Source organism: Schistocerca nitens, chromosome 9 (assembly GCF_023898315.1).
Source record: "Schistocerca nitens isolate TAMUIC-IGC-003100 chromosome 9, iqSchNite1.1, whole genome shotgun sequence".
NCBI classification, from domain to species: domain Eukaryota; kingdom Metazoa; phylum Arthropoda; class Insecta; order Orthoptera; family Acrididae; genus Schistocerca; species Schistocerca nitens.
The window spans coordinates 63657407-63680793 of NC_064622.1; the positions used below are offsets into that span (position 1 = coordinate 63657407).

General features: G+C 47.1%; 1 long non-coding RNA gene across 1 annotated transcript in view; it reads left to right on the forward strand.

The window, feature by feature from the left end:
* The first annotated feature begins 6613 nt into the window (after positions 1–6613).
* LOC126203547 (uncharacterized) overlaps positions 6614–23387 on the forward strand; it is a 103212-nt gene continuing 86438 nt past the window's right edge. Inside the window, exon 1 of the long non-coding RNA XR_007540293.1 lies at positions 6614–6695. This is a non-coding gene — a long non-coding RNA (uncharacterized LOC126203547). The remainder of the gene's footprint in view (positions 6696–23387) is intronic.

Here is a 23387-nt window from a genome sequence, read left to right on the forward strand (position 1 = left end):
GCCGCTGCAGAGTGCGACCCATATCGGTCATGAAGTACGTAATGCATGACAGCTGTGCTGTGTGGACTGCATCAAATCAGGCGAAATCTCTCACAGGCCCTCAAACTTGGCGGGAGACACTGTTTTTCTGTGCCTCTTTACGTGCTCACTGAAAAGACAGACGTGACGCGATCAACGGGTATAATAGAGACTCTATCCAACACACTTATGCAAAATGAAATTATCATTCTGCAGCGGAGTGTGCGCTGATATGAAACTTCCTGGCAGATTAAAACTGTGAGCCAGATCGAGACACGAACTCGGGACTTTTGCCTTTCGCGGGCAAGTGCTCTACCAACTGAGCAATCCAAGCACGACTGACGCCCCTTCCTCACAGCTTTAATTCCGCCAGGCAAAAGTCCCGAGTTCGAGTCTCGGTCCGGCACACAGTTTTAATCTGCCAGTAAGTTTCGCACTTATGCAGAGCTTTATCGGATTTTCACTGTGGTTTCCATTTCGCGACCGATCGGACCTTACTTTCGGGATACGTTTCGTTTATAGTAAGCTGTTCCTCTCTCCAAAACATTGGTCAGTTGCTTTGATTTTCCTGTTTTCAGGAGCGTATTGATGTTCAGGGTTCTGACAAGGGAACCTCACCATCGCACCCCCCTCAGATTTAGTTATAAGTTGGCACAGTGGATAGGCCTTGAAAAACTGAACACAGATCAATCGAGAAAACAGGAAGAAGTTGTGTGGAACTATGAAAAAAATTAATAGAATATACAAACTGAGTAGTCCATGCGAACATAGGCAACATGAAGGAGAATGTGAGCTCAGGAGCGTCGTGGTCCCGTGGTTACAGTGAGTAGCTGCGGAACGAGAGGTCCTTGGTTCAAGTCAGTTCGGTGCTAGCGGCCGTGCGAAGTGGAGGTCCGATACTTCCGCCAGTGCGGCGTGTGCGAGTGTTTGTTTACTTGTGGACTTAGTCTGCGCGCGGGCTAGTAACAACGATCATGGCGAACAAGTACAGGAAAACTACATCACGATTCAATTTCTGCAAAGACTACGAACGACCAAAGGCTTTAGCTGTGGAAAGATTCATTCGAGAGGACGTCAAGATACCGCCAAACGATATTGTCGGAATTCAACGAACGTTCCCCGAAAAGGAGGAAACGGCGGCGTCGCACGACATCTCCTCGGGATGACTCCCCTTGCCCCGACGACGATGTGCCTCTGGACCACGACGACACAACAGCCTCTACGAAACAGGATGAGGCACTGGGAACTGTTCGATCAGACCCACAGCGGTCTGTCACATTGATGGTACCGGGACGTGGTGATGCTGAAGAGAAATCACAGCCAGTTGGCTCTCCAGACGCAGATGCTGTGGCTATGCACACGAATATATCACAACCTGAAAAGACGTGGTATGCCGATATTGAGGAGGCGCCGGACGTCATACAGAGGCAGCCGGAACTCACGAAGAGGGCCTAATAATTGCTGACGGTGAAGGGAGAGGGGTGAGAGAACGTCTTCTAACTCAGCCCCCAGCGCCGATGCAGGGAGATGTTGTTGCGCCTCGACAGAGTGGGATTCAACGCCATGCGAACCGTATTGCGACATTAAATATCAATGACGTGCGTTCACCGGCCAAAATACACCTACTGAAGGAAACGATTTGGGCATCTGATGTGGATATTGCTTTGCTGCAGGAAGTCCACATAGCTGCACTCCCATACATCGCAGGCTACCGAGCCTATTCGTCACATGGAGATCACAATGGGAGTGGGGTGGCAGTTTACGTGCGAGATGGCTTCCCAGTGGAAAACGTGTGTTATCTTCCGTCGGCCAGGGGAATGGCTTTCACGACGTTTGCGACACGCATCATCAATCTTTATGCACCGTCGGGAAACAATCGGCGGCGGGAAAGGGCGCGATTTTATGCAGAAGACATTGCTCCACTATTCCATGGACGTTATGAATGTGTAATAGTTGGTGGAGATTTCAACTGTGTTCTCAGCCAGAAAGACCAATGGCCGCAAGCAAACATCAGCCAGGAGTTGCGAATCGTTGTCAACGATCTTGTACTTAGTGACACGTGGGAATTACGACATGGAGCTGCACCAGGATACAATTATGTGACAAGTCATTCGGCGAGCAGATTAGATCGCATTTATATCTCACGGGCTCATGCAAATGATGTCCAGGACGCGGAACGCTGGCCATTGGCATTTTCCGATCACAGCGCTTACATCTGTACGGTGCTTCTTCCCCGTAGAGAGGTGTGGAACAGTAAGGCCCCGTGGAAATTAAACATTCAACATCTACAAGATCCTGAATGCCGTCAACGGATCCTTGAGACATGGACGATGTGCGAGCGAAGGGTTGGAAGGTATACGACGATGCTTGATTGGTGGCTGACTTGTGCTAAACCGGCGCTTCGCCGTACGTTCATCTCGTATAGCAGGGAGATGGCAGAATGGCGTCGCCGTACCGCCGACTTTTATTTTGCAGCACTGCGCGACCTGGATGATGGTCCGCTGGAACAGGACATCTGGATCGAACGCAAAAGGATAAAAGCTAAACTAGTGGCTTTAGCTCGGAAACATCTTCAGGGAACCATGGTGCGCGCCAGATGTCACGATACGATAAGGCACGAGATTCCTTCCATGCACCACGTCGTGAATGAACGAAAGCAACGACGACGAGTTTTGGTACGGGAATTAATTACCCGTGAAGACCGAAGAGTGACGCGTCAAGCGGACATTGTCTCTGCATTCGTCGACCATTACCAACACATCTATCGGGAAGAAGCGGCCTCTGTCGATGACCTCGACCGTATAGCCACGTCCATCTCCCGTACACTGACGGTGGAAGCCGCGGGAACCTTACTGGAAGCCATTAGCTGTGAGGAAGTACATGATGCGATCGCACAAGGTGCGTTGAATCGGTCCCCAGGCATTGATGGGCTTCCTGCTGAATTCTATCGAGAATTTCGCAACGAAATGGCACCGCGATGGACGGAAATGTACAACGAGATGTTAAATTCCGATGCGCCTATTCCACCGGCTTTTATGGAAGGCCTCCTGGTGCCAGTACATAAACCGAAGCCAGGAATTACGGTCACACATTATCGCCCCATCACCCTGCTTAATGCCGACTATAAGATCTTTTCACGGTTGCTAGCGTCCCGATGTCGTATGTTAATTCGTAGCGTTCTCTCTCCAGAACAGACGACACCGGGTGGATCGGTGAATGTGCAAACAGCTACTGGTGAATGCCGTGATGTGATAGCGCTGGCGGAGGAGTGCCGGCTTAAAGCGGCGATGGTGGCGGTTGATTTTGACAGTGCTTTTGATAAGGTGCGCCACAACTATCTGTATGCTGTACTGGAACAAATGGGTTTTCCAGACCGTTTTACTGGTCACATTAGAAGGTTTTATGGGGGCGCACAATCCTTGGTACAGGTTAATGAGCGTATAGCAGGGCCCATTCACATTCGACGCTCCATTCGCCAGGGCTGCCCTCTTTCGATGCTGCTGTTCGCGATAGCGTTGGAACCATTAATTGGGAGGCTCACCAATTCTATTTCTGGGATGGAACTACGGGGCTACACCTTCAAATGTCGTGCCTATGCGGACGACCTCCTGCTGCTCGTTCGTTCTGAGGAAGAGGTGAAGACGGTTCTTGAACTGTTGTTGGGCCACAGTGTGACGGCGGGTAGTGCTGTGAACATGAACAAATCGGCGGCAATGCCGGTTGGAAGGGGCCTTACGCCGGAAGAAATCAGTCCGTTTCCTTATGTGCAACGATTCCCTCGGCATAGACTTTACCTCATCTGTAAAACATACTGCGGCAGTTAACTACCGACGTATTTTACAGACAACACGTACCATGGTCCGACAACATCTCCTACGGCGCCTTGATCCTTTGCAGCGAGTCGAGTATCTGAACACATATGTGGTTTCTCGAATGGTGCATCTTTCGCAGATCCTGCCCCTACCACTCACGCTCGGACGTCGACTTCAATCAGCACTAGGCTATTTTGTGATGATTGGATTGCCCCTCAAGGTGCGATACGAAACGCTCACTCTCCCTACGGACAAGGGGGGACTCGGACTTACGAATGTTCACTGCCGAGCGACGGCGCTCCTTCTAGCCACGATGTACAAGCAATGGCGTAGCGGACGTGATTCCCTTACATCCCGCCTACTCGATCTCCTGGTTCCAGCGTCCCTCACACCTCCGGTGGCGGTGGGCAACATTACGCCACGTTTTGCGCATGTTTCAACATTTATCGTGGAACTTAGTTATACCAGAGACAAGCTTCCGCGCACGAGACCGCCATGCGCGAAGGATTTTTATGTTTGGCTGCTACGACGGATAAGTCATACTGTCATTGAACTCAAACACCCCAGGTTGCATTGGCCGAAGATTTGGAGACATGTACATCAAAAATTCCTTCCTACCTTCGTTCGGGCACTGTGGTTCTCTGTCGCCTGTGGCAAGTTCAACACCAACCAACGGCTCCATGCAATTGGACTAGTGGACACTCCACTATGCCCCAAATGTCACCAAGTGGATGACGACCATCACCGTTTAACTTGTATCGCGGTGGAGGACGTCTGGCTCCTAGGAAGACAGATGGTGGCTTGCTACCTGCGTGTGACCCCGCAACATATTACCCCTGCTTCCTTCTTATATCCGGAGAGTGACTACTTTCCGGCGACTAAATCACAGTCGATCATCTGGATCAAAGGTTGGACGATCGCGTACCTCTATGGGGATGCTGCCAAGTCGCGACTTGACTTTTGGTATTTCTTGCAGCAAGCCCACAATGAGGTTCATAGATGGTCACACTATCGGAAAACCTTTGCCAATTATCTTCAAGCAGTCTTCCTTGACCCCCACGCAGTTGGGATGTGCCGGGTGCAGCCGGTGTGCACATTTGACGGCTGCTAATGAACGTCACATACTATTAAAAAAAAAATTAAAAAAATTAAAAAAATAGAAAAAAAGAAAAAAGTGGCAAGCTACCTAGACTACCGTCCGAGCGACCCTGGTTCGAGACCCGTCTATGCTACTTTTGGTCCCTGTTTTAATTTATAATTAATCATGAACATTCCGCAAGGAAATGATTAAAAAGAATTACAAGCCTCTATAGATCACAATTACAAATTGAATGACACATTTTGTTTCAATCCGCCTTTTTTAATTTTAACAGGAATTTAACAGTAGTGTAATTTCTTGAAATGTTTATTAAAAATATGTTTCATTTAATGGAAAATTAATCGATATTTCCTATATTAAAAAAAAAGTCCTCCCTCGACTGAATATTTTACTTTCTTTATTTTCGCAAAGTTATGATCTGTCCGTTCGTTCATTGACGTCTCTGTTCACTGTAATAAGTTTAGTGTCTGTGTTTTGCGACCGCACCGCAAAACCATGCGATTAGTAGACGAAAGGACGTGCCTCTCCAATGGGAACCGAAAACATTTGATCGCAAGGTCATAGGTCAACCGATTCCTACATGATGCTCCAGGCTCTCCTAGAATCTGACGACCTGTTTGTATCGTTCAGGGTGGTGGAGGATTAACTTTTCTGGTTATATCCTGGAACAGTTCTTACCGAATGTTGTGTTGGCTGAAGAGCCAACACCGTGTTACTAGAGGAGGCCGAAATACACGCGTTTTAGCTCACGCAGGCTGGCGTGAGGAGGGAAGAACTATACTGACGTGAGGTCTGGAACATGACAAGGAATTAGAATTCAGAAAGCGGACGGGATTAGTTTCATACTTAACTTTCATCCATTAATGATGAACGTCGCTCTTGACGGTACATGAGTCACAATATTATCTGTTCAGAAAATATGACTTATAGTAACTGAATATGGCGCCTTGCTAGGTCGTAGCAAATGACGTAGCTGAAGGCTATGCTAAACTGTCGTCTCGGCAAATGAGAGCGTATGTAGACAGTGAACCATCGCCAGCAAAGTCGGCTGTCCAACTGGGGGCGAGTGCTAGGAAGTCTCTCTAGACTAGACCTGCCGTGTGGCGGCGCTCGGTCTGCAAACACTGATAGTGGCGACACGCGGGTCCGACGTATACTAACGGACCTAGCAAGTGTCGTGTCTGGCGGCGACACCACACCGAAAGTGTTACCATCATGCCTTAAGTTGAAGATAGTTGAGAGGATTATTACACAAGTAAACAAATACGTCAATGAATACAAAATACAGCACAGTTACAGAACATACGTAAATATTTGTACACCAATCATCAGTATTTTTTCGGGATGTGTGCGTGCATTGGTACCCTGAGCATACGGCAGGCACGATTCCGAACATAAATCCAGAAATTGTGTGGCCTTCAAAACCTCTCGCTCTCATAACAACTGCAGAATGCCTATACAAAATGTAGCGACTAAACAGTACAGCGTGGCGCCGCACGGAGCGCTGAATAGCGTGCCACAGCCTCTCTTTGTATTCTGCCCAAATGGGCAGAACTGATGCGCGACCCGGGTCCGTCAGTCGGGGAAGGGTGGGAGGGAGGGGCGGCGGGATTGAGGGGCGTAGCAGGAACAGCAGGTAGCCAGCAGGTAGAACACGCGACAGCGGCAGTAGCGCGCCGCCATCCGCATCGGCCAGAGCGGGGCTGTGAGCTGTGATCCGTGCACGCCGCGTCACACGGGGGATTCACCGGCGCAGTCGCAGTCAGGTACTGTGATAAGCACGGGCAGCGAACTGCAACTGACCGACCCTCGTCACTCGCGACTATCTTCAGTAGATGTGTTCAGCCAATCCCTCGCACGTGCTGTACACAGCGTGACTTGGTCCTGTTACCAGGCTCTGTAGCCGGCTTAGAGCAACAAAGTGATACGATGGGAAAAGCAAAGGCAGACAATCGATTCAGTCGGTACTAGATTTACGGACCTGTTGGATTACTGTTCTACATCTACATCCATACTCCGCAAGCCACCTGACGGTGTGTGGCGGAGGGTACCCTGAGTACCTCTATCGGTTCTCCCTTCTATTCCAATCTCGTATTGTTCGTGGAAAGAAGGATTGTCGGTATGCTTCTGTGTGGGCTCTAATCTCTCTGATTTTATCCTCATGGTCTCTTCGCGAGATATACGTAGGAGGGAGCAATATACTGCTTGACTCCTCGGTGAAGGTATGTTCTCGAAAATTTAACAAAAGCCTGTACCGAGCTACTGAGCGTCTCTCCTGCAGAGTCTTCCACTGGAGTTTATCTATAATCTCCGTAACGCTTTCGCGATTACTAAATGTTCCTGTAACGAAGCGCGCTGATCTCCGTTGGATCTCCTCTATCTCTTCTATCAACCCTATCTGGTACGGATCCCACACTGGTGAGCAATATTCAAGCAATGGGCGAACAAGCGTACTGTAACCTGCTTCCTTTGTTTTCGGATTGCATTTCCATAGGACTCTTCCAATGAATCTCAGTCTGGCATCTGCTTTACCGACGATCAACTTTATATCATCATTCCACTTTAAATCACTCCTAATGCGTACTCCCAGATAATTTATGGAATTAACTGCTTCCAGTTGCTGACCTGCTATTTTGTAGCTAAATGATAAGGGATCTATCTTTCTATGTATTCGCAGCACATTACACTTGTCTACATTGAGATTCAATTGCCATTCCCTGCACCATGCGTCAATTCGCTGCAGATCCTCCTGCATTTCAGTACAATTTTCCATTGTTACAACCTCTCGATACACCGCAGCATCATCCGCAAAAAGCCTCAGTGAACTTCCGATGTCATCCACAAGGTCATTTATGTATATTGTGAATAGCAACGGTCGTATGACACTCCCCTTCGGCACACCTGAAATCACTCTTACTTCGGAAGACTTCTCTCTATTGAGAATGACATACTGTCCATTCACTCCTTTCGATTCAAATCAGTCTGTGGGAGCGACCAAATGAACACAATCGATATAGTGTCTTGTTTTTAACATTGACTGAATTATCAAGTGGCTGGGCGGTTTGAGGCGCCACGTCACGAACTGCGCGGCCCCTCCCGCCGGAGGTTCGAGTCCTCCCTCGGGGGTGAGTGTGTGTTGTTCTTAGCATAAGTTGGTTTGAGTAGTGTGTAAGTCTAGGGACCGATGACCTCAGTAGCTTGATCCCAAAGGAATTCAAACACATTTGAATCATGAAGTCTTTCTGTTACTGCTAATGGCCAGAGTGAGTGTGGTGTTTAGGTGGTTTTCCCACACTCCTCTACCCAAATGCTGGGCTGGTTATCCATCCAAATAATACTAACAAATCATGAAAAAATTTTTTCATTCGTCCGTATATCCATACGTGTTAAAGCCCAGCTCCAGACGGGTTAATGACGAGAGTCGGTGTGCCGGCCAGCCTGTGGAAATGGTTTTTAGGCGGTTTCCCACATCCCACTGGGTGAAAACTGGGCTGGTGCCCAAGTCTCGCTGAGTTTCACAACTCTAACACTACAGACAGACAGTTGGGGTGCACATATTCCGCATCAGGTAGGGGCGGGGGTAATGGGGTAGTGACAGGAAGGGCATCCGGCCAGCTCTTAAATTAACCATGTCAGATCTGTTAATAACAATGCCGACTCTGTCTCGATGCGGGACAAAGGCACGAGAAAAGGAGATGATGACAAATATTTCTCGCGATAAAATACTTCCAAAAAGTAGCAGTATATGCTTAAGAAGAGAGTGATTGGGTAAAAAAATTGTCCTCTATGTTTCTACTGACGCCACCTCAGGTTTACTGAAAGAGTCAAAGTATCGGGTGCAAACCAGAGGGAAGAGCTCCTATAAATTGACAATGTAGCACCAGTGATTAAACTTTTAAAAACCACGAAAATATTGATATTTAATTCAAGAAGTACGCAGAATTCCTACGTAAGAAAATAAATACATGAATACTGAAAATTCTTCATTTATAGAAATATACTTTTTATTTACCTCTCTTTGAAATAAAATATTTGTCTCTAAAAAGAGTTGGCAACCCTACACACGATTCATGTCTGCACAAGTATGCAAGCGAAAACGCCCCTACCGGGAGACTGAGTGAAAACATTCACACGAAGGACGCGACAGTCAAGAGACTTGGCTCAGCTGATTCTCTCACAGTAAGTGTACCACTCAAACCAGAGAGTGAGTGGAAAACACCCACATAACGGTCGTGACCGCAGACACTAGTTCCGTTCGGTTGTTCCATTCGACTGAAAAAATCGACAGAACGATAAAAACAGTCGGTTGTTAAAACCAGTCGGTTGTCCCATCACTACAAAGTGGGTACAGCTGAAGTGGAAGAGGACGATGCTGTATGTCTAATGGAGACAACAGTTGCTGTGTTCTCAGCTCGATAAATTCGCACGTTCCATCTCAGTCTGAATTACGGAGTTCACTTTGCACTACATAGTCCTGCGCTTGATCAAAACTCTTAATGGCCCACTACACGATCAAATAAAATGTCAAACTTTACTATGTTTGCCAACCATTTGACCGTGTACAGTCTGGACGTGTTTGTCAAGCAAATAATCGTGTTTAATGTGGTTGCGAGAAATCTTGACTGACGGAAAGTTTGACAAGATGGCGGACTTTGTTTGTATCGATGTTTCGCCACCTATGTATAGTGAAAAATAGTTTTACTACAATTTATCTTGTCTTATCGTGAGTTTCGACAGAAATGGAAACTATGGTCAAGGATAAAACCAAAACAACACTGACAATTACCGAAATACTAGCGGTGTCGCATCTTTTCCAGTCATACATTACAGAGGAAGAGGTACAGAGGAAAATCAATATTCTACTTGTAACAAATAAGCTGGTGTGCAACGAAATTTTTTTAAAAAATCTGAGTTCTCTGGTTCTTCCACGGACGATGTAGGCTGAATGTTTCCCCGTTGAGGTATTTTAATGAACGGTCATTAGAGGGCCAAATAGAAGAGAATAAATTTTTCGCATACTTGTGTTTCCCTTTGTAGTGTGAGGGCGAAGCAACTCTAAGCAAGTTATTAAAAGTTTCACTGTCCACCCACAAGAAGTGGATGGAATCATCGAGTTCTGAGAGTAACATTTCCTTTAACAGTATTTCATGTGCATATTTCTCTCTCATGGTCCAGCGTCTTTTACTTTTTCTTTTTTAAACACAGTGCCAGAGTCAAGATTAGAAATGCTTTATATGCATTTCTAGCCATTCCTGCTGGCGTCAAAATACAGCATAACCAGAAAGCATCTCCTTCAAAAGTGAGGTTAAATTGACAAACTTTGTTGGCGCGTGTACAGAATTGTTTGACAAATCCGCGGCTTGACAAAAACGAAATGACAACCAAGTTTGACCTTTTACGATGACCTTAACATATTATTTAAAGTTTCATTGTCCAATCGGAGAAAGCTGATGAAATCATCGGGTTCTGAGAGTAATGTTTCCTTTGATGAGTTTCAGGGGCAAATCGCTCTCTAATTGCAAGTCATTCTGCGGACCAGCGTCTTGTTTCCTTCTCCTGCTTTAAACACAGTGACACGGTTTATGCCAGAACTACTTTGTCTGCATTTGTGGCCGTTCTCACTACTGTCAAAATTCAAACACGAACAGCGTCTACTTCAGAGTGAGATTAAACTGACAAACTTTGTTTGTATGTGTACAACACCCAGTCCTTGCACGGAGAAAATTCCCCGACCCAGCCGGGAATCGAACCCGGGCCCAGAGGATCGACAATCCGTAACGCTGTCCATTCAGCTACCGGGGGTGGACTTCAGATGGAAATGTTGCACAGAGATGAAAAGGATGTGATTATGAACGTTCTAGAAGAAACAGAGATTTATCCAAATGGGATTACTCATGCAGAAGAAGTTCTCAGTGAGCCGGTGGAACTGAAAAACAAAAGTTTCTTAAATAATTTCATTGACAGTTTCAAATATTTGAATCTATGCCCTCCGCCCCCCTTTCCATTTTATCTGGGCGCCCCCTCCCTATCCCCATTCGACGATTTTTCTTTACAGAAATTCGGTTGGGAACCATGATGTTTACAGCAACCGGCTTCTGCTGAGTGCAGACGGGTTGTCGGAAAGCGCCACGAGAGCGAAAGCGACCCACTGACTGACTGCCTTCTTCCCGTTACGCGCTTCAAGGTAGGAGAATTGGCGCATCATTACATTCTGGACGTTCCTTTCGGCAGACCGAACTGTCACGGTGACATAGCATAGCGTCTGTGGGGGCAGATCCCTCAGTCGGGTGTCGCGTCTGTAGGGGTAGATTCTTAGTCGAGATTTTGGTGGGCTGCTGCTTGCATACGGCAAACTCGCCTGCGCTCCCGGTCCAGAGCGTGACGGATCTGCAGGGTGTTTCTCAATTCGTGTTGCACACTTCTACAGGTTCGTACATCAAATTTCACTCTGGAACCCATGTCTGGAAACGGTTCCTTTCCGTGTTACGAAGAAAACAAAGAGCTACTCAACAGCACGCTAGACGTTTCTTACGTCGTTTACTGTAATGATGGACTAGCCACATTCATGAATGGTACGACGACGCGATGTCACGCGATGTCTTCTGTTTCCATTTCGCTTGTTTTCATGCTTCCTGGTGATGAGTCAGTTGACATTACGGAGACTAGCACTGCAGTAACAGGTTGCCTGAGTACACGTTGGCAGAGTAAATCTGTATGTTGTTAATTTACGGTGAAGCTCGCCATAATGGAAGACACGCTCAACGTCCGTACCACGAGTACTTTCTAAATACTTTGATTCCACTTCATGACTTGTTTGCCAAAGTAGAACAACGGCTGCGGGAAAGTGAGAAATTCACAAGTGATAGAGCAAACTGTGGTGCTCCGAGAAGGCGGCGCACTGTCGTATTGGAAAAGGAAGTGATTCATCAAGTTGAAGAGGACCCATGGACGACTACTACAGCCATCGCACGTGGCTTGCATGTGTCTCGCTCGTCTATCTGGGTTTTCAAATGGCTCTGAACACTATGGTGTGTGTTTGAGGTTTACGGGCGCTAAACAGCGGGGTCATCAGCGCCCATGAACACTATGGGACTCAACATCTGTGGTCCTCAGTCCCCTAGACTTAGAACTACTTAAACCTAACTAAACTAAGGTCATCACACACGTCCACGCCCGAGGCAGGATTCGAACCTGCTACCGTAACATCAGCGCGGTTACAGACTGAAGCGCATAGAACCGCTCGGCCACCCCGGCCGGCGGTATATAAGGGGGCGTGCGTAATAGCACCAGATGATTACTGATCACTGAAGAACACGAAGATGCTGGGTACTCGAGTTAGATAGCGACATCAGCAACTGACTGAGTTTTAAAAATGGGCGTCATTCTGGGACTCCATTTGGCCAACTAGTCGAATCGAGCAATATACAGATTTGTGGGGCTTTCGGACGTAACACGGGCCCCATGACGGACAGCATGGAGAGTTCTACATCTACATTCTACATTTATACTCCGCAAGCCACCAAACGGTGTGTGACGGAGGGCACTTTACGTGCCACTGTCATTACCTCCCTTTTCTGTTCCAGTCGCGTATGGTTCGCGGGAAGAACGACTGTCTGAAAGCCTCCGTGCGCGCTCGAATCTCTCTAATTTTACATTCGTGATCTCCTCGGGAGGTGTAAGTAGGGGAATCAATATATTCGATACCTCATCCAGAAACGCACCCTCTTGAAACCTGGACAACAAACTACACCGCGATGCAGAGCGAGTCTCTAGCAGAGTCTGCCACTTGAGTTTGCTAAACATCTCCGTAACGCTATCACGGTTACCAAATAACCCTGTGACGAAACGCGCCACTCTTCTTTGGATCTTCTCGATCTCCTCCGTCAACCCGAACTGGTACGGATCCCACACTGATGAGCAATACTCAAGTATAGGTCGAACGCGTGTTTTGTAAGCCACCTCCTTTGTTGATGGACTACATTTTCTAAGGACTCTCCCAATGAATCTCAACCTGGCACTCGCCTTACCAACAATTAATTTTATATGATCATTCCACTTCAAATCGTTCCGCACGCATACTCCCAGATATTTTACAGAAGTAACTGCTACCAATGTTTGTTCCGCTATGATATAATCATACAATAAAGGATCCTTCTTTCTATGTATTCGCAATACATTACATTTGTCTATGTTAAGGGTCAGTTGCCACTCCCTGCACCAAGTCCCTATCCGCTGCAGATCTTCCTGCATTTCGCTACAATTTTCTAATGCTGCAACTTCTCTGTATACTACAGCATCATCCGCGAAAAGCCGCATGGAACTTCCGACACTATGTACTAGGTCATTTATATATATTGTGAAAAGCAATGGTCCCATAACACTCCCCTGTGGCACGCCAGAGGTTACTTTAACGTCTGCAGACGTCTCTCCATTGAGAACAACATGCTGTGTTCTGTTTGCTAAACACTCTTCAATCCAGCCGCACAGCTGGTCTGATATTCCGTAGGCTCTTACTTTATCAGGCGACAGTGCGGAACTGTATCGAACGCCTTCCGGAAGTCAAGGAAAATAGCATCTACCTGGGAGCCTGTATCTAATATTTTCTGGGTCTCATGAACAAAAAAAGCGAGTTGGGTCTCACAAGATCGCTGTTTCCGGAATCCATGTTGATTCCTACAGAGTAGATTCTGGGTTTCCAAAAACGACATTATATTCGAGCAAAAAACATGTTCTAAAATTCTACAACAGATCGACGTCAGAGATGTAGGTCTATAGTTTTGCGCATCTGCTCGACGACCCTTCTTGAAGACTGGTACTACCTGTGCTCTTTTCCAATCATTTGGAACCTTCCGTTCCTCTTGCGGTACACGGCTGTCAGAAGGGGGGCAAGTTCTTTCGCGTACTCTGTGTAGAAACGAATTGGTATCCCGTCAGGTCCAGTGGACTTTGTTGAGTGATTCCAGAGTGTAGAATCGACTTATTTCGATGTCAGCCAGTTGAGGGCATGAATACTCGTCGTCAAGGTCCCAGGCGACGAAGTCTGACAACCGCAATGGAGGATCGGTGAAACGCTCGCCAAGCACATTGTAACCCTTCCACATCTGCGTCTGCCACTGAGAACACGTAATGGACTCTGTACAACATTGAGTCGTCCCGTACCGTTGATCAGAAACTAGTAGTAGACAGATTAGGGAATTACCGTCGCAGGCCGAGGTTGGGACAGTGTAAACAGTTGTGTTTGGAGTGTTGGCGCGAGTGGGGAGCATATACTCTCGACGAATAGCATCGCACTGTGCTCAGCAATGGATGGTGGTTCTGCACTACTCAGGATGACAATCGTCCGCGAGTATGACATCGAGCCTGGGAGAGGTTCCATTCCTCCAGTGTTATGGAGAGGAAGAGCGGTGCAACCTCTAGCGCCGTGATGTCGGGAACCATATGGTGAGACTTCTGGTCACGGCTGATAGTGCGTGAGGGAAATCTGACGGCATAACGGTACATGACAGCCACGCTCGCGTGTTACCTCTCATGCGATAGCATCTCGGTGCCATTTTTCAATGCTCGTGTCTATGAACCGTACGGGTGGTGCTGCGGTACTCCCGTGGCCAGAAAGACCCTCAGATCTCAGATGAGCGCACACTCCGCTGCAGAGTGAAAATCTCATTCTGGAAACATCCCCTAGGCTGTGGCCAAGCCATGTCTCCGCAATATCCTTTCTTTCAGGAGTGCTAGTCCTGCGTGGTTCGTTGGAGAGCTTCTGTAAAGTTTGGAAGGTAGGAGACGAGGTACTGGCGGAAGTAAAGCTGTGCGGACGGGGCGTGAGTCGTGCTTGGGTAGCTCAGTTGGTAGAGCACTTGCCCGCGAAAGGCAAAGATCCTGAGTTCGAGTCTCGGTCCGGCACACAGTTTTAATCTGTCCCCCACAGAATTTGTGTGGGTCGAGCTCTGACGCCCGCTCCGTCCCAGCGACAGAATTCAGGATACCAAGGACCAGTTGCATCAGGTGTGGGCCAGCTTACACCATGAAAGGATACAACAGCTCGATGACACCCTTACAACCGACTCAGTGGGCGCATCCAGACGAGACGGTGTGTAACGTCGTACTGATCACTAGACTCGTCCTCCTAAGGCCTTTGTAATTTTGACTCCATTTTGCAATCGCCAAAAATAAAATCACATAGCTACTGACTCTGGTGGTACACTTTTGTCCGGCAGTGTAGGCGCAAAATGGATCCAGGTCAACACACATTTTAAGTTTTACATATATAGATTCAACTAACAGTGAAGAAACATTACAGAGTTGAAATACAATAGGCGGAACAGTTTCTAATAAAATGAGTAATTTTTAGTTACAAATGCACCGTGAGACGGTGGCGATATTCGTTCCCCTTTTCTGACATCTTGTACCATTACGGGCCGATCCTCTAGGATTTCATTTTTTTCTTTTTTTCCATGTCCACTCACAAAACCCTTGTGGCAGTTGATTCTGCGGACTCCTAGGATTTAAAGCACCCTGACACTGTCGCTCCTTCCCCTACGTGAGGTGATACAGCATCGTAAGTCCTTAATTTTACTCACTATTTTATACGTAGGGCGACCACAGTGGCGTTTTTGCTATGTACTTTCATTATTTTTATTTTAAATTATTTTAATAGCTACTGCGTTTTTACTTCGACGTTTTTACCGGGTTCTTTTCTAGGTTGGGGATGGCCTTAGCTCCCAATACATCTTATCATAGACGCTCCTAAATTCGCGATTTAAAAGTTCTAAATACCTGGGTATAAATATTGGTAATGCGCCTATCCGGTTAAATAGAACCTTTAATTGGTTGGTTGGTTGCTTTGGGGAAGGAGACCAGACAGCGAGGTCATCGGTCTCATCGGATTATGGAAGGACGGGGAAGGAAGTCGGCCGTGCCCTTTGAAAGGAACCATCCCGGCATTTGCCTGGAGCGATTTAGGGAAATCACGGAAAACCTAAATCAGGATGGCCGGACGCGGGATTGAACCGTCGTCCTCCCGAATGCGAGTCCAGTGTCTAACCACTGCACAGAACCTTTAATCTTATGACTGTAAGTACACATAGACCTTATCGCTTTTAGTTGTCCGTTTCTTGGGATGGCTGGATTTTGGTAAGTTCTTTTATCAAAATGTGCAAATGTGTGTGAAATCTTATGGGACTTAACTACTACAGTCATCAGTCCCTAAGCTTACACACTACTTACACACTCATGCCCGAGGGAGGACTCGAACCTCCGCCGGGAACAGCCGCACAGGTTCTTTTATCCCTTTGGATACAGTGAAGCACCCGATGACACAAATTTAATTTTCGAAACCGGTCGCGTTCTCCAACAAAGAATGCTAACAGTCGCAGAAGTCTTGTTTATTCAAATACACTCCTGGAAATTGAAATAAGAACACCGTGAATTCATTGTCCCAGGAAGGGGAAACTTTATTGACACATTTCTGGGGTCAGATACATCACATGATCACACTGACAGAACCACAGGCACATAGACACAGGCAACAGAGCATGCACAATGTCGGCACTAGTACAGTGTATATCCACCTTTCGCAGCAATGCAGGCTGCTATTCTCCCATGGAGACGATCGTAGAGATGCTGGATGTAGTCCTGTGGAACGGCTTGCCATGCCATTTCCACCTGGCGCCTCAGTTGGACCAGCGTTCGTGCTGGACGTGCAGACCGCGTGAGACGACGCTTCATCCAGTCCCAAACATGCTCAATGGGGGACAGATCCGGAGATCTTGCTGGCCAGGGTAGTTGACTTACACCTTCTAGAGCACGTTGGGTGGCACGGGATACATGCGGACGTGCATTGTCCTGTTGGAACAGCAAGTTCCCTTGCCGGTCTAGGAATGGTAGAACGATGGGTTCGATGACGGTTTGGATGTACCGTGCACTATTCAGTGTCCCCTCGACGATCACCAGTGGTGTACGGCCAGTGTAGGAGATCGCTCCCCACACCATGATGCCGGGTGTTGGCCCTGTGTGCCTCGGTCGTATGCAGTCCTGATTGTGGCGCTCACCTGCACAGTGCCAAACACGCATACGACCATCATTGGCACCAAGGCAGAAGCGACTCTCATCGCTGAAGACGACACGTCTCCATTCGTCCCTCCATTCACGCCTGTCGCGACACCACTGGAGGCGGGCTGCACGATGTTGGGGCGTGAGCGGAAGACGGCCTAACGGTGTGCGGGACCGTAGCCCAGCTTCATGGAGACGGTTGCGAATGGTCCTCGCCGATACCCCAGGAGCAACAGTGTCCCTAATTTGCTGAGAAGTGGCGGTGCGGTCCCCTACGGCACTGCGTAGGATCCTACGGTCTTGGCGTGCATCCGTGTGTCGCTGCGGTCCGGTCCCAGGTCGACGGGCACGTGCACCTTCCGCCGACCACTGGCGACAACATCGATGTACTGTGGAGATCTCACGCCCCACGTATTGAGCAATTCGGCGGTACGTCCACCCGGCCTCCCGCACGCCCACTATAAGCCCTCGCTCAAAGTCCGTCAACTGCACATACGGTTCACGTCCACGCTGTCGCGGCATGCTACCAGTGTTAAAGACTGCGATGGAGCTCCGTATGCTACGGCAAACTGGCTGACACTGACGGCGGCGGTGCACAAATGCTGCGCAGCTAGCGCCATTCGACGGCCAACACCGCGGTTCCTGGTGTGTCCGCTGTGCCGTGCGTGTGATCATTGCTCGTACAGCCCTCTTGTAGTGTCCGGAGCAAGTATGGTGGGTCTGACACACCGGTGTCAATGTGTTCTTTTTTCCATTTCCAGGAGTGTAACTTAATTTTACTGCCTTCAAGCGAATAAAAACACACGTTGGTGGGAGGGTTCTGTGAACACACATATATGGCACTCTTCTGCGCGAAAGCAAAACTTAAGAAATGAAAATCCTTTACAACAGACGCCGCTTCGAAACCCAAGTAATATCTAGAATAATTCAGTGGGCAGTGCTAGTTGTCAGTAAGGTAACAGTACGAATTGTAGCCTTCGCAAAAACCGGCAGCTCACCCAAAAAGTAGTTCGGGTATATATCAGGCCAAGTCGGTGGAAACGTTGTTTCAACAGACAGCAAGCACACAAGAGAAAAGGCATAACATGAGTAAGGAATTATTCGGTTCCATTCAGCAATATATGACTTTTTTTTTAATTGTGAATTGTATGCTTTGTTTAAGCTGTGTACAATTCAGATTCTGCGAGGAGCATGCAACAGCAAGAGACTTAAGAAATGACACTCTAACAGTTTATCACTGCGTAGTGATGCTTAGAACAATGGGAGTGGGGAGGGGGAGAGATTCTGAAGGCCGTGACCTCGTGTTTTCGTTTCTAATTATCAACAATGTGGCTGCACAGAACCTTGGAAGTAAGATTTAAAAAAAATGAAAGAGAACACCGTCCTCCAAGCTGCCAGCTCCCTCGTGAAAGCAGGTCAACCGGCACGGCCGTGCCGCCGTCGTTAAACGTGAATTAGCTTCGCAGCTGCTCAGCTCATCCTGAACGAGATCTCGCATTGTGTTACCAGGGAAGTCGGGTATCGCCAAGGCGACGGCAGTTTCGCAGGCATTCCTCGTCGGTGAAGTGTTCCTGTGTCAGTAACGTGAGTCCCTGTAGCGAACACGGCGTGCTTCATTTTCTTTGGAGAATAAACCAACCGCAAAACAAACGACGGTGATAAGTGATCGTCGGTATCACAGGTTCGGAAGAAATGATTTATTTTTCGCCCCTTACGTTGAATTTACTTTCCTGTCCAGTAGACAACCGTGTCACGAGCTACCGATTTCCTTGGATCTTTAGACATACACCGTCCGTCCAAAAAGCTCGAGATTGGTTTCATTCTTGGCGTATAAAGCCCGTCTCACACGGAGCAAGATACGCTGTAAGTTTCCTTGCTGGCTTTCGCGACGGCTACCTTGCGGGCTCCGTCGTCTGCTAGCGGGCTACCTTTCTGGGAACCTCGTAAGATTTCCAGGATAGGTCCGGTGCTATTTTTCTTGTAAGGTTCCCTGCGTGCTACCTGCGTTGGCCAATCATGAGACGTTTCGTTTGTGAGGTCAAACGCGGAAAGATTGGGCGGGAAGCCTTTGTTGATAGTCGCTTTTCTGCTGTTGTGAGGTGCGGTAGGAAGTTCTTATAATTATTAAATAATGGTACCGCAGTGGTCCAAGGAAGTGACTGAAGCATTGATATGTACTTATAGGGAAGAACAGTGTCTGTACGTCGTGAAAAGCGCAAAGTATTATAATAAACACTTGCGTGTAGAAGCACTCGAAAGAGTTGCAAGTGCCGTGTGTCTTGTTCGACCATATAAATCCATTCGTATAAAATTTGAAAAGAATGTACGATCTTCTATCCTATAAAATAAAGTCGTATGTAACAGTCATTATTGCTATATTTATAAAGTCAAAAAGTAATGAAATGGTGATACTTTTCAAACAAAAGCAGGTGTTATGCGAACTAACCTCAACTCTTTGTGAAGCATGGAGAGCACAACTTTTCCAGCGTTTCTCCTCTTAATCCAGTTTTTCGTCCATTCTTTCTTTCTTCTTCTCTCATTAGCATGCATTTCTGCATCGTTTAGCACCAAAAGCGCTAATAACGCCAGTTTGCTCTGAACATCTGTACCTGAAGCAGCCATCTTCGTTCGATACAACATGCAGCCGATCACAACACAACTAGCTGCCGATCTTGCACCGTGGGAGAGCTTCGGCATGGAAGATGTTGTTGTTGTTGTTGTGGTCTTCAGTCCTGAGATTGGTTTGATGCAGCTCTCCATGCTACTCTATCCTGTGCAAGCTTCTTCATCTCCCAGTACCTACTGCAACCTACATCCTTCTGAATCTGCTTAGTGTATTCATCTCTTGGTCTCCCTCTACGATTTTTACCCTCCACGCTGCCCTCCAATGCTAAATTTGTGATCCCTTGATGCCTCAGAACATGTCCTACCAACCGGTCCCTTCTTCTCGTCAAGTTGTGCCACAAACTCCTCCCCAATTCTATTCAATACCTCCTCATTAGTTATGTGATCTACCCATCTAATCTTCAGCATTCTTCTGTAGCACCACATTTCGAAAGCTTCTATTCTCCTCCTGTCCGAACTGTTTATCGTCCATGTTTCACTTCCATACATGGCTACACTCCATACAAATACTTTCAGAAACGACTTCCTGACACATCTATACTCGATGTTAACAAATTTTTCTTCTTCAGAAACGATTTCCTTGCCATTGGCAGTCTACATTTTATATCCTCTCCATTTCGACCATCATCAGTTATTTTACTCCCCAAATAGCAAAACTCCTTTACTACTTTAAGTGTCTCATTTCCTAATCTAATTCCCTCAGCATCACCCGATTTAATTTGACTACATTCCATTATCCTCGTTTTGCTTTTGTTGATGTTCATCTTATATCCTCCTTTCAAGACACTGTCCATTCCGTTCAACTGCTCTTTCAAGTCCTTTGCTGTTTCTGACAGAATTACAATGTCATCGGCGAACCTCAAAGTTTTTACTTCTTCTCCATGAATTTTAATACCTACTCCGAATTTTTCTTTTGTTTCCTTTACTGCTTGCTCAATATACAGATTGAATAACATCGGGGAGAGGCTACAACCCTGTCTCACTCCTTTCCCAACCACTGCTTCCCTTTCATGCCCCTCGACTCTTATAACTGCCATCTGGTTCCTGTACAAATTGTAAATAGCCTTTCGCTCCCTGTATTTTACCCCTGCCACCTTCAGAATTTGAAAGAGAGTATTCCAGTTAACATGGAAGATAGCCGGCTCCTTTCCCTGCAAGCCGGCAGGCATGCACGCCATCTCGCAAACTTGCGGCGAACCTTGCTCCGTGTGAGACGGGCTTAAGCGACGCCAGTGCAGTAACTACGCTAGCACTTTAAGTTAACAACAGTAAACAACAGATGTGCATTCGATCAGTCAGTTGTAACCCAGTATGAGGTAGTGGACGTGCAGCGGTTAGCGTGTCAACGTTATTGTGTTAGAAATCGCAACGGAGCAACGTCTCTGAATCAAGAGTTCAAGATATTCTCAGAATGTTTTGAAGAAGAAAGGTTTATGTGAAGTTTGTGCCACACTCGTTGACTTCCGAACAAAAACGATGACGCCTGCTGCAACTAGATAGAAATGAAAACCGCGCAGACAGTTGTTTTTTGGAAAAAATCATCAAGGCTGAGAAGATTGTACGAGGCTTTGGAACTTTAATAGTGGCAACAATTTATTTACAGCTCGTACAAAATACATACGTGTTTCAAAGTTTTACTGACCTTCAGAGTAGTCACCAGCATTGTGTATTACCCGTTGCCAGCGATGTGGAAGTCGTGGGAAACTCTTAGCATTGCCAGTTGTGTTGACAGTTGGAGCGGCGCGGTCTATCGCCCGACGAATTTGTAGCAGTTCTGAAGGGAAGGCCGTGAAGTGTTCCCCTCAGTTTAGAAACCGAGTTGAACTCACGAGGGCTTAAGTCAGGGGAGTGCAGTAGGTGGTATAGCACTTAGCAACCCCATCAGTCAAACAAATCAGTAACAGCTTGCACTATACGTGCTTGAGCACTGTCCTGCAAAATGATGGTCAGGTCCTGCAGAAAGTGTCATCAATTCTGCCTCTAAGCTGGTCGTAGGTTGTGTTCCAAGAATGAGCAGCTTAGAGACAGAAGTGATGACACTTTCTGCAGGACCTGACCATCATTTTGCAGGACAGTGCTCAAGCACGTATAGTGCAAGCTGTTACTGATTTGTTTGACTGATGGGGTTGCTAAGTGCTATACCACCTACTGCACTCCCATGAATTAAGCCCTCGTGAGTTCAACTCGGTTTCTAAACTGAAGGGAACACTTCACGGCCTTCCCTTCAGAACTGCTACAAATTCGTCGGGCGATAGACCGCGCCGCTCCAACTGTCAACACAACTGGCACTGCTAAGAGTTTCCCACGACTTCCACATCGCTGGCAACGGGTTATACACAATGCTGGTGACTACTTTGAAGGTCAGTAAAACTTTGAAACACGTATCTATTTTGTACGAGCTGTAAATAAATAGTTGCCACTATTAATGTTCCAAATCTCGTATGTTATCAGTACGAACCTATCTCAAAACGACAGAGTTCAGAATGCGTCTTCATGGTTTACCAAGATCGTAGAAGGTGTGAAAGTGGTGCGTCAGTTAAACATCGCAAAGGACTTTTCTGAGACTTTCACATGGTTGTACAAAAATACTGTACGTTGCACTCGAGTAGGAGGGGGGGGGGGCAGCTATCTACACCGTCTAAAACATTGAAACCACCATCCAAACGTTTCTCTATTTTTTTTATCTACGCAGTCTCGAAACTTTTTGGATTCACGGGATATGTTTATTGAGTGCATGTGTTATACTTACAATTATTATTTCACCCTACCCGTTACGGAAATGAATACGTTTACAACTGTGCATAACGGTTCGGTGATAAATATCAGAGCGGCAGTCAGACCAAAATGGCCCCTAATTAACGCACAATGCGTTTTGAAGCACTGCGTGCTCATTACGGGGCCGTATTTGCAGTGAACGTACTTCCATACCTGCTGTTGACGGTTTCTACTGCAATATTACTAGGTTACTACACTGGTTGGAGCAATTTAAAACATGGTTTACAGATACGAGGCTTGGACAAAAATATGGAAACCCCGCGAGAAATACGAGATCGAACAAAAACGCAGATGCTAACCAAGCCTGCAGGTTGTGCTGTTGTACACACATCAAAAGAAGTCTTGCATCACCTTAGTTCCGAGAGCTCCGGAACCTGTACAGAAAATTGGAATAGATATCAACTTCAACATCATTTCCGCCCTTTTTATTGCTCATGAAAACTACACATTGCATGTTGTTCCACCATACAGCGAGACCTTCAGAGGTGGTCCAGATTGCTGTACATACCGGTACCTCTAATATCCAGTAGCATGTCCTCTTGCATTGAAGCATGCCTGTATTCGTCGTGGCATACTATCCACAAGTTCATCAAGGCACTGTTGGTCCAGATTGTTCCACTCCTCAACGGCGATTCGGCGTAGATCCCTCACAGTGGTTGGTGCGTCACGTCGTCCATAAACAACCCTTTTCCATCAATCTCAGGCATGTTCGATAGGGTTCATATCTGGAGAACATGCTGGTTACTCTAGTCGAGCGATGTCGTTATCCCGAAGGAAGTCATTCACAAGATGTGCACGATGGGGACACGAATTGTCATTCAATAAGATGAATGCCTCGCCAATACGCTGACGATATGTTTGCACTATCGGTCGGACGTACAGCAGAGTACGTCGCCCCACATAATGCCACCCCAAACCAACAGGGAACGTCCACCTTGCTGCACTCGCTGGACAGTGTGTCTAAGGCGTTCAGCCTGACCGGGTTGCCTCCAAACACGTCTCCGACGATT